Here is a 12896-nt window from a genome sequence, read left to right as displayed (position 1 = left end):
GGGCCTTTTCTTTGACTGTTTTCTTTGTACCTGCAGGGAAAGCAACTTTAATTTTGACATTGCTGAAGTAAAGTTCTATTATATTTAAGACTAGACATGGGATTTGGCAGTTGCATGTCTGAATTAGGTAGAAAGCCTTCACCTTTCAGTAATCTCAATGGGAGGCGGTTATGGTCACCAGTGGCCTCATCATCAGATTGGTCACTGTCACAGTCTGTGTCATGTGCGTGCATTTCTGACTCAGGCACAACTGTGATGTCCGCCACAGTTTCAGAGTCCTGCAGCATGGCCAGGACCTCTGCCACAGAGTACCTAAGGAAAGGACAACATACATGATTGATTTTTATTTTGACCTGTTATTTTGTGAAAATTTCTTACATACATAGCATACCAGAGGGAAAAGGGGGATTTGTGGGGGGTGGGGAGGGGGGGCGTTGTAGGGTTGGGCATTGGCTATGGTAAGTACTTGTGTGTCAAGAAAAGTGCACCTCCAACTGCACATCAACATTTTTTACCTCAGTGAAACACAAGCTAATGTTAGCTAACAGAGAAAGATCACTTAGCAGCTAGCAAGAAAATGATGTATGGTAAAGTATCAAAATCCTATAGACACAGGCCTTGAATACCTGTGAATTTATTTAGCTAGTAAGAGTATTCTAAGATGACTAAAATGAGCCATTGTACATCATTCTACAATTTGAAATAAGTAAATTATGAGCAATCCTGCAGACAGTGTTTTCCTTTAGTTAGCGACAAATTATGTGCCCACCGGCAACTTTTGTTGCCACTCACAGAAATTAGGCCTTGAACAAAAAAATATTTATCCTAGGTACAATTTTTTGGGGGAGGGTTACTCTAGAGACTTGAATGATTAAATAATTATTAATATGTTTGGGGGAAAAACATAAAAATTTATGAAAATTACCTCTTTCCAGGAGGATATGCATCCGCCATGTCTTCAGCCGGAAGGAGCAGGAAGCAGATGATGTCATGTGACAGGAAGCACTTGGAAACTATTTTTTATAAGCTAAAACCTTTGTCTAAGTTGTCTACTAGCATTTAAGTGGAAAAAGTTGCATCAATACTTTTGAGATTTTTTATTGTGAGTAGAAAATGACAGTGATACACTTCGGCAACAATTGTTGCCAGTGGGGCAAAATGGGTTAAGGTTTTTATGAGAAAAATATAACAGCCTTTTTTACCATCTTTACCAAGAGTGTCTCTCTGGTAGTTTGGTGCTACAGTATTTACACTGAATCATTCAGCATAACGTTAGCCAACCTTTGTTATCTTGGCTATTACAGATAAGTTCATGAAGCTAAGCTCCAGAAGTTAAGGTTAGTTTACCCAGAGCCCTTTGGACAACAGCTAACAATAATGTACGATCACCAAAGAATAAAAACTCGAACAAAAAATGCCAACGAACTCCCAACAAACAACGTGATGCAACAAACAACGCAGCTAGGAGCTAAGGTTAGGCTAACTTTAGCTACCGTTAGAGATGTTAAAGGTAACTTTATATTTCTTTCCAGCAAACTGACAATATGTAGCCTCAAATACGACGTTGGCTTACCTTAGAACAGATCTTGTTAATTTTATTCACGTTGAGTTGATGTTGCGGTCTACCAGCCTCTCAGGATACCTTGTGTTGGAGTCACATGAACACCGTTTGACCATTTTTAAACTTAAAATCTCAAAAAACAACTCATAAAATGGACGAAAACGGACTTTCACTCATTCATTTCAATGGACATCCAGGCAGCCGAAGACCGAGTATACTGGAGTGGTACACGCACTGTGATTGGCTCACCACATTTGAGGGTGGGACTTAGCCATTGGTCAATTGATGTAAAAGCAGATACTCCACCTTTTTTCTTGCTAGAGAGTACCGCTTGCTGGTCTGCTCTGAAAAGCTGGAACCCTGCCAGCTGCAGCGCAGAGTCCGGAGTATTTTCACACAGCCATGACTCCGTGAAGCAGAGGATGGATGAAGAAGAAAGTCTCTGTTTTTTCCCAACCGTAACTGAAGTTTGTCCACTTTATTGCACAGAGAGCACACATTGGAGAGAAATATTCCCGGCAGGGTAGTGCGATGTCTGCGTTGGCGAAGGCGCACAAGTGCGCCAGCACATTTTCCTGTCCTATGGCGCTTACTACATAGTGTGTTGGCCAAGGTGAGCGCACCTTTGACCAAAATGTCCCATAAATCTGCAGAAGATTCAATGAATGTGGGAATTAGATCCACTGGAGTTGTAGCCTGATGTTCAGGAGTTCACCTCTGGTGAAAGAACTCCTGATAGTGTGGCAAAAACTAAAGTTTACGGACAAAACAAACCAAAACAAAACTAAGCGCACCAAAACACAGTGGCTGCCGTCCGTGGCGCCATCTTGGCACCATCTGATAAACCTCAGCACCTGATTAGGTCCTTCCCTGGCTTGCCTTGTCTAAATGGTGTTTTAAAATGACTTTTAAAACAAATTGTAAAATAAAGTTTACGTTGTTATTACTGAACCACATCTCTGGCCTTGAGTATAACGAACCTGTGTGTCTTAAGTGTCTGGAAGGGAAATAATTCCCAGGGTGGCATTGTCTGGCAACTTAAAAATCTAATTTGATTGGATAACTTTAAAAAATTTGAGTAGCTGTATTAATCCTTCCCCGCTCGCTGTAGCTTGCCACAAATGAAATGTTTAAAGTAGTTCTGCATTCAAATGTGTTGGCATTATAGTAACATGGTTTTAGGGGGAAAAAAAATGCCTTTATTTATTTAGGATCCCCATTAGCCACTACCCAAGTAGCAACTACTCTTCCTGGGGTCCACAGAGAAAAACACTAAACATTCATATAGATTACAATGATAAAAGTCCAAACAGAAAAAAATATACAAGCTGTTAAAATCATAATAAAAACAAGAGTAATGATGACAATAGAACTGCACTTACAACAGACACCAATAAGGCCCAGATAAATCTACTAGCATCAAAAAGTTGATCCCTCATTGGCATGTATTGAATGTTGTCATAACGTTTCTTCTCACGACAGTGAATGCAGCAATTTCCCAATGAGTCTAGCACAAAAGGTAACCAAAAGATCCTAAAATTGTAATCAATCATTGTGAATCCAATTAAGCCTATTTCAGTGGAGTCTGGGTCATTAGATGTTGGTTTAACCTCGTTTTAAACACATGTTCACTAGTTCACCTTGTGATGTCAGATGGAAGACTATTTCATACTTCATACCTCTAAACATGACAGCACGCTGTCCTGCGTTGGTATTTGTAAGTGGGAGTGTGAAATACCCATTGGATGCATGCCTTGTGTTGAAATCATGACCATTACGACTAAACAGCAACTGATTAAACAAACATTTGGCATTTTATACATAAAATATTTCTAAAAAAGGAGAGCAGAGAAACCATAATCCTCTCTTTCACCAATGACCAGCCTAATGTCATGTGCATTTTGTGGATGTTAGCTCTTCTATCACAGTTCAGTGCTAGCCTTGTGGCTCCTTTCTGGACTAGTTGTAATTTTTCTAAGTCTGTGTTTGACGTGCTTGACCACACAGCAGTCGGAGCTGCTGATACCTACCCTGATAACGACTGATGGACAACAGCGTGGGAATAAAGAGCGCAGCGCATCTGTACGCCCTGAACCACCGTGGTAAAATAGTGAAGTTGAGCTGTTAGGCTGCAGTTAATATCATCGTTTAATATTTGCAGAGACCACCAGCATAACAATGCATCCAAACACCGCAGCAGTCTGTCTGTCCATCATGTTTCATGTAGCCTAGTTATTTTAGGGCCACTCAGAAGCACAATAATACACCTCTGATAAGGTTCACATGAAATAATGACAGAAATATTACAGCGCACAGATAATGATGCAACCTGTTCACTGTCTTATATTTATGTTGGATTTGTGGTCATTGCGCACGTCGTCTTTTTATTGCTGTTTCACCTCTCCTGTTTAAATGGACCATGAGCTAAAATCCACTCGAGCAGAAAAAAATAATGTTAAACCCTCAGTCCCTTGAAATTTTTAGCTCCATCTGTCCTTGTTTGCCCTGAAAGCGGACATGCAGAAAGGTGTTAATAAAATAATCATTGTTCAGCATTTTTTTCTTTACTTTCACTGCCTCAGATCTCTTCAACAACTTCAACCCTAACTACAAAAAAAAAAAAAAAAAACAATGTTACAGCCTTTTTATTCCACTTATTGTCCACTATGCCTCTGACTTGGATTCGTCCATGCTAAACAGATGAGTCCCTCTGTGCGTAAAACACGCCAGTTTTACCCTCCTTTTCTCCAGCCTCCTCCTCTACCAAATCAGATGAGAGTGAATGCATTTGTTCATGTTAGGTTTATTTTATGTACAGGCATAAAGAATTAGAGGAAATATGTAGGATATGAATCACCAACACACGCATTTCCACCTCTAACCAAAATGTGACCACAAATATGTCAACTACACACATATATAAATTTACTGCACGTTTGAGATATGATATATTCTCTCCTGTTGATGGAAAGGACCCGTGCATCCTCATGCATGTGTAGTGAGAATCTATCCAGAACAACTAAAGATGAAACCACAATCTAAGGCTGTTGATATCACACCCTCTAAGGAGGAAAGATAATGATACAAGGGGGGAGAGATCGTTTCTCCTTCCTAAACCTACACCTTCAGAGATCCTTCAGGAATGTCACTGAAAGGGGGGGGGGATTCTCTTTCCCCCATGGCTGACAACTTATCAAGGAACCACGTTTGAAAAACAAGAGTTTCTCAGGCAGTTGGACTCTCAAACTGCCATTTTGATGAAAGACAGCTCCCAACAGAGATAAACACCTTAAAATCTGAATCTTTCGATTGGTCGACCAAATGGTGAACCTCCTCAGACTAAATCCTGTCTTCCTGAAAGCTGTAAGAAACTTTGCACTACGCCTCATAAACCTAAGGACTCTGTCTTCCTACAGAGCCGTGGCAGAAAGCAGGCGCATATCGTGAATTTCTTGTGTTATCTCGACCACATGAAGCTACAAGGATTGGAAGTATCAAAAAAAAAAAAAAAACGGTCTTAAATGTTATGTTTCTAACAGGACATGTTCATATTTGGTTGAGTCTGTTTACAAAGAACAGAATGACGTGCCATACTAATCTCTGACATCTTCCCTTACTGAATTATGGTTTTATGATCTAATTTAGTTGTATTTCTCCAAGTTGACGAACAGAGACTGAAAATCGTCCCTGGATCAACATTGCCACCTTGTGGTCAAGTTCCGTCACACCCAAATGCAGAAACATTTTCTAATGTATAATTGTGCGTATAAACAATGAACTGTGTTTCTAATGTTTGTGTGATAGTTTATTGATAGTATTGTAGAGTTTTATAACCATGTTGTGTTATCTCTACATTATCTGATTAACTTGATGATCTGGTGGAGAGTGGATTATTGATCTTTAGGGTTGATCTAGGATACAGCCCCTCCTCCTTTCTTTTAAAGAGAAGCCATGCTGTGTGTGCAGTGTGGAGTTTGGTGCAGAGTTCGGTGTGCAGTTCAGAGAAAGTGCTGCAGAGTGAGTTGGGTTCAGATCAGAAAGCTGTCAGGTCTGGACAGTCCAAGAAGATGTTCACTGAGGAGAGCTCTGCTGAGTCTCCTTGGGCCTCCTAGGCCCATTCTTGATCCAAGCGTTGTGCCAAGTCTGATAAACAATCAGACTTAGAATTTTCCTTATCCAGTACCAGATTTTTCCTAACCTTTTTATAGCTTCGTGCTAGATTTTTGTAATGCAGAGTTTTTGTTTTTCCTTTCTATCACACAATCGACTTCACTGTGAGCCAGCAGTCACGTGGTGTCGATGCATTTGAATTTATCTGATTTTTAATTGGACGGTCAAGAGCTGTTTTTTGGAACGAGAGCCAATCCTTCCCAGAGTCAGTGGACTAGAGTCTGCACAGCCGTCCCTACAGTCTGAGCGACCCATCGGCACCGCAGCGGCCCAGCTTGAACCCATCCGGGTCGGACCAGAGTTGGCACGCGGTAGCTTCGGGCATTCAGAACTTGCCAGGCGCCTTCCTCCGGGCCCCTCCAGACGGGTCCTCTCCTCCTCGCCTCCATCGAACGGCTGGTATGATCCAATTCATCTCTCTGGTGCTGATGTCTCCAAAGTTCCAATAAATTAGTTCAGATCTATTATTCTTCCAAATTCACGCTCCAAAGTCTTAACGTCGGTTAAAATTTTTCCGTTAGGATTATTAGAATAATCCACTCTCACCAACTAAGCTAGCGTCCTTTCTCTTTACCATATTTAGTCATGTTCTGTTTATTCATTTACATTATCTATTCATATAACCTGTGATTTATGTCTGTTAGTTTGTGATTTTATAATAAATCTTCAAAAGACAGTCGTAGTTCAGGAATTAATTCTATTAAGCAGAGAAATAGAGTCAATGTTATGAAAATTTACTACTTTAGGAATGAGATTGATTTATAGTTAATGTTCTTGTTAATTAATTAAAGGTTTTGATTAATTAAAAATTACAATATTTTATTGGTTATTAAATAACCAATCCGCGTAAGCGGTGGTGCCCTATTCTTTACGAGGTTTACTTGATAATATTAATTTATTATCAACAAATTGTCATTACACATGTTAATCAACTTGCTATGAAGTGAGGGTAAAGTTGAAATTGTCCAAATGTCCCTCTTTCTTAGTCCCAGACTGCAGAACTCAGAGGTAACATTTCCTTCTGTAAACACTCCACTTATAGCATGTCCGGTTAAACATAGACGCAGATTCACACCTGAGCACACACGTAGGAGCACACACACTTTTCCTTACACATGTAGCCCACTCTCAGACATCCATATCTAGTGGCACCAATCGTTTCATTCAATTCTGATGATGTTTAGTGGGTGAAATAGCGCTTCAAACACTCTGAGTCCATGTCTGCGCTGCTGAAAGGGTTAAAATGGTGCGCTGCACTAACCGCTGGATCACTGTTTAATGGTGAAATTTAGATCCCTGGTGATCGACTGACAGCAAAAAAACAGGTGCTATAAGTTGTTTTGGTGCCGTAGACACACAGTCAAAAAACTTTTTTTAATGGAAGTCTATGTGTCCAATTTAGGACAAACAAGGGTAGATGGAGCTATTTGCGTCATGGGCGTTCTATGGGAGACACGGTTTTTATTTCTAATTTATTTTATTTTATTTAATTTTTTTTTTTTTTTTTTTGATGTGAAGAAAAATAATAACTTTGGCCAAATTTGATGCCTCAATCTATAAAAATGTGACTATTAACTCAAAGAAACAATGATAAAAATGATGAATGTCCTCAAAACATACATAGTAGGGTCTGAGGGTTAATATTCCAGGATGTTATATTTGTGTCCATATTATTGACCTAATTAAAAACAGTGTCTGAAAGAGATGAAATGTTTTTATTCATGCTCCTCTTCTCCCTCCGTCTCTTTAGACATCAGGAATTAGTCTGAACTTTACACTTATGTTACACTCCTGTTTATAGTCTGGTGTTTATCTGAGACAGAACAGAAATGATCAGAAACTAGTATTCATATTTTCTGGACCTCAATGATCTGCATGCACATGAGTCTGCAATGTTCCTGACAACAGCTGATAGAGTAAATCACATCTCACTGTGGACAGGTTTAATAAGTCTACATTATAGTTTAGGGTTGGTGAGGACTTGTTTCACAACTCACTGCTTTCACCAAGATTGCTGATATAAACTCGTGTTGGTTGATTAATGACTTGTGTCAAATAACATGCACGAGTTACACTAAAAGCTTAGCCTTTAGTGAACAATCCTGAGACATCCAGTTTATATTAAAATCTCATTCCCAGTGTCACAAACATTTTCAATCATATCACACAATTTACCCAGACACATGCTATTAGCACATGGTAGCCTATAACAGCATCCAGCTAACAATGGTTTAACATACAGTAAATTCACTTGTATCCACAGGGCCTCTAAGCTAGCAGGCATAAGGTCTGGTCTCATTTTTACTGGGATATGACCCTGGATGTAAATAGCCACCCCTCCTCCATGTGAATTTCTATCTTTTCTGTATACATTGTGTTATATCCCTGTTTTTTTATCGCTACATCTGAGAATGTGTAATCAAGATGAGTCTCTGTGACTGCCAGAATATGAATGTTATTTGTAATCAATACATCTGACACATCTACAAGTTCATTCCTTAGGCTGCGTCCACACGGAAAGGAATTTGGGCGTATACGCAAAAGTTTTTTGTCGGATCGGCGTTTCATCCACATGGAAACGGCGTTTCGTGTGACTGTAAACGATACTTTTTGAAACCAGGTCCCAGAGTGCATAAATCCGTAAACGAATACCGTCTCGTCTCCGTGTGGACTGTTATCCGCGTCTTTCTTGAAACGATTATGTCACACACATAGCTTAACGCCCTTAAGGCGCCTGCGCATGTTGGGCCAAAACAATAATAGTGGACTACACGGTTGTGTTCGTGCTGCAGAAGCTACAGAGCTTGTTGTGGCTTTTACAGAAAAATCTGATGCTCCTTTAGCACCACCGCGAAACGCACACACCAGATGTTCTTAAATCCAACGCGGAGAACAACCAGAAGGACAAGTAAACGGAAGTTTGTGTTAATTCTCTGTGATATTCTTCTTCTACTCTGGTGCATTTCCATGGCAGCGTTACAGCGCCACGTATAGGCTTGGCATTTGTACTACAGCGTTTTCAGTGGTTTCAGTGGTTCTGTGTTTGCTCGGATATTTCCTGAAACGATTCCGTCTTTACAGGAAACTTCCTCGAAAATGAAACAGCAATTTATCGTTTTCGTCTCCGTGTGGACAAGGCCTCAGACTGCATTAACACATCAGACACATTAACATGTGCAAGTCTCAGTCCTTTTCCAGGTAACTTTTAGCTGTTTTTTAAAGAGGAACACTTGATGACATAATGTAAAGTGTTTGTTGTTAATTATTTAGCTCTCGTGGTGGTACTGTTCTTGACTTGCGATGGCTTAAATGTGATCAATCTGTCTTATCTAAGATGGCAATCTCACCCCTCTCCCTGGCTGCTCTCAGTGAAGAGAGTTCCTTCCTTTTCTGATGCACCCCATCAGGACAGTCCTCATTTAGATAAATGTTTGTGCCTTTGAGGTACTTTGCCCTCTCCAGCACTGCTTCTTTGTCCTTAAACCCTAACCCATCTGACCATGATGGGTCCAGGCCTAGAGGAATTTCCATTCTTAGGTTTCTAACTCTGTGTACTTTCTTGATATTAACTTTGCTATTGTCAAGTTTTAATTTCTCTTGAATCAATTGCTTTTCTTTTTCCTCAGAGTCACTCCATTTCTCACAGGGGGTTCAGGAATGCCATCCACCACTATGTTGTTTCTCCTGCATTGTCCTTCCAGGTAGCTGGCTTTAGTATCAAGTGCCAGGAGCCATTCTGCCATTTTACAAATGTCATTTGAGTTTGTATTGCATAAAGTTGAGAGCTTGGCATGAATGCCTTTCAGCTCATCCACCTCCTTCTGAGTGAACTGGAGACTTGTTCTCATGTCCTGCACCTCTCTCATGAGCTCATCCACTCTGTGATTACTGGTAGTCAGAATCATTTGTGTAAAATTTTTATAACTTTGTTCCTGTTGCATTAGTAGTTCCTTAAAATGTACTCGCTGTTGTTCGAGCAACTCCCGAACCTGAGTTAGGGAGATCATATCGTCATTACAGCTACTCCCGTTGTTTCTTGGCATGGTAGCTTACAGATTAGCTAAACTAAAGCTAACAGCTGAGCTAATCCGTGTGTCACGTCTTTACCGGTGCCTGCAGATTTGCAACACGGCGTTCCGATGGCACACTGTCGGGGCCATCCTCCCATAATCCTCCGACGATGTTTCTGCAACCTCCTTACAATTTTTACGGGGTCGGGCTGCTCACCTGCTCGCCTCCACCTGGCTGCGGCGGCTTCCCGTTGGCTGCCCAGCCTGGGAAGCTCGTATGTCGGTGTTGATAATCACCCATGATCGATGGTCAGCGTGAAAGCCACAGTTGTTTACTGTACTGACAGTTTTCCCAGCAGCTTCGTCAGACTAATATCTATGTAATAAACTCAATTTATGTGCATTTATGAGGTAGGAGTCAGATAAAAAGTCCAAAACTGACCCAGTGAAATGAGTCATTATCACATGTAAACTCCCCCTTTATAAAGAATGGCTCAAAAAAGAATGAAATTCTTAATGATAAAAAAAAAAAACAAAAAAAAAACACTGATGCATAGTGTACACATAGTGAGCTTTTTATTGTTGAAACATATAAAGTCCAGGCTATTTTTAATAATTTTAAACTGCTTAGTAGTGGGTTCACATCTCCACACAGCTTTAGAAATGTACCTTCATATATTATCTGTGATTATGTTTTACTGAAGTCAGTTTGAAAAGTGAAGTTCCCTAATCAGCTGAAGAGGAAATAAATGTAAACTCATGGAGAAATGGACAAAATAACAGTGAATAATTTGTGCATTAAAAATGTGCTGTAGTAATGTTTAATGTTTATTGTCCCCCGAGGGAAATTTGCTTTGCAGGCAGGTAAAAATGTAAAGCATGAGAAACACAATCACATAAATTTAGAAACAGCATTGAAATGGACAAGTACACAAATACCCTGAAGGACAACTGAAGGCAGAACCATCACTACACTATAGTGAGAATAGAATGCATCATAACTGTTCACTTTTAAAATTTAAATTTAGTTGTGTGATGGCTTGAGTTATGAATGAATTTTTCATCCTGTTGGATTTAGCCTTTGGTAATCTGAATCTCCTGCTAGAGGGTAGGAGCTCAAACTCAGCATGGAGAGGATGATGAGGACACTGCCTGATGTCCTGAGCTTTAGGGTTTACCCTCCAATAAAGGCTTGTAGACAGATGAGGAGATAATATTTTTTATCTTTTAATGAGAGGCTGCCAAACCAGGAGATGATGGCAGAGGTCAGGACAGGTTCATCCATGGAGTCATCAAACACTGACATTAGTTTGCTGCACACACCAAACCAGTTGAGCATCCAGAGGAAGTGCAGCCACTGCTGTGATTTTTTGTACACAACAGTGTTTTCAGTAAAAGACAGCGTACTGTCGACAACCACACCAAGGTACTTCAAGCTGGTGATGCTCCACAGTCTCTCCCTTAATCACAGTTAAAAGTGGAGCGTTTGAGTTCCTTCTAAAATCTATGACATGTCTTTGGTTTTTGTCACAGGGTTAAAAAGGAATCATCACAGCAACGAATCAGAGAAGGAAGTGATGGTGATGTCATCAGGCAGGTAAAGGTGCTGATCTGAAGGAGACAAGTTAACATAAAAAACTAAAAAAAAGGAAAAAGGTGATAAAGGTATTGATTAACACAGAAAACAGTAGCAGTCAAAGTATTTACCTCTGCACTCACAGAATCTTCAACAGAGCAGCGCAGCTAAACACTCAGAATTAGCACAGACAAAACAGTTTATAATGACGGAATCAAAAACAATAATGACAAAAATATGATGAAAAAATATTAAGATAATTGAAAATACCTTCAAAGTAGCGTAGCTAGTATTGTAGAGTTGCAGTAGCTCAGCATGCTACAGTTCTGCAGGGTGTAGCTTCAGTTAAACTGAATAAATCAATTTGATTTGCTGATATCAAATCATCCATCCATCCATCCATTTTCTATACCCCTTATTCCATTCCGGGTCGGGGGTGGGCCTCTCATTGGGTGAGAGGCAGGGGACCCTGGACTGGTCGCCAGTCAATTGCAGGGCTGAAATATAGAGACAGACAACGAGGCACGCTCACATTCACACCTACGGCCAATTTAGAGTGATCAGTTAACCTAATGAGCATGTTTTTGGTGGTGGGAGGAAGCCGGAGTACCCAGAGAGAACCCACGCGTGCAGGGGGGGAACATGCTAACTCCGCACAGAAAGGCCCTGTTCGGGAAGTGAACCAGCAACCTTCTTGCTGTGAGGCAACAGTGCAAACCACTGCGCCGCCGTGCCGCCGATATCAAACCATTCACTAATAAATGTTCAGATGCCACTGATCTGATATTCAGGTATTATCTGTTGTCAGATTGTTATTTAAGGAGGTGTTTTTATTTTTATATATTGTTATTTATTAACATAAATGGTCAGGTCAGACAAAGTCACATGAGATGGCTGAGAAACTGCTTTATGGAAAGCACAGAAAAGCGTGTAAGACTGCAGCTCTGCCCCCTCCTGTCAAGGCTGGATTGTAAGCTCCTGAACCAGAACCTGGTATTCCCAGGTGGTCTCCCATCCAGGTGCTAACCAGCTGTGCTTAGACTCTGATATCAGATGAGAGAGGGTGGACTCAGGGTGGCACGGCTGTAAGATCAGGCCACTACTGAGCGACCCTGAGCTGCCTGGAGTGGCCTGGCTGACAGAATGCACTCATCGTCACCTCATGGTGTGTTTGTGTCGTTGCTGACAAGCATCCAGGCAGGAATACTCCTGAAACAAGTTCCTCCTTATTCTTCTTCAAAGGTGACGATGTAAACAACGTCCAAACGTCCATAACATTGAAAACGGAGTGAAATACCAGCTTAGATCAGAAACCCGGTCCTTCTGGAATCACACACCTGACCCGGACATGGAGTCCATGTTATCCTCACTGGATAAATGAGGATATTTTATGCACTAGGATCTGCTTCGACTGTTTCTTTACCATTAATGCCAATAAAGCATTTTTGAACTTGAAGGATTAAACTGGACTTGTTGATCTGACTGACAGCTGCTGGGACAGATCTCTGTTTCTATCTCTGAGTTATAAATGTTGGTGCCTTTCTGCTTTTTTAAACTAGTTTGTGATTAAAAGTACGAG

Source organism: Cheilinus undulatus, linkage group 18 (genome assembly GCF_018320785.1).
Source record: "Cheilinus undulatus linkage group 18, ASM1832078v1, whole genome shotgun sequence".
Taxonomy (NCBI): domain Eukaryota; kingdom Metazoa; phylum Chordata; class Actinopteri; order Labriformes; family Labridae; genus Cheilinus; species Cheilinus undulatus.
This window is presented reverse-complemented; position numbering follows the sequence as displayed.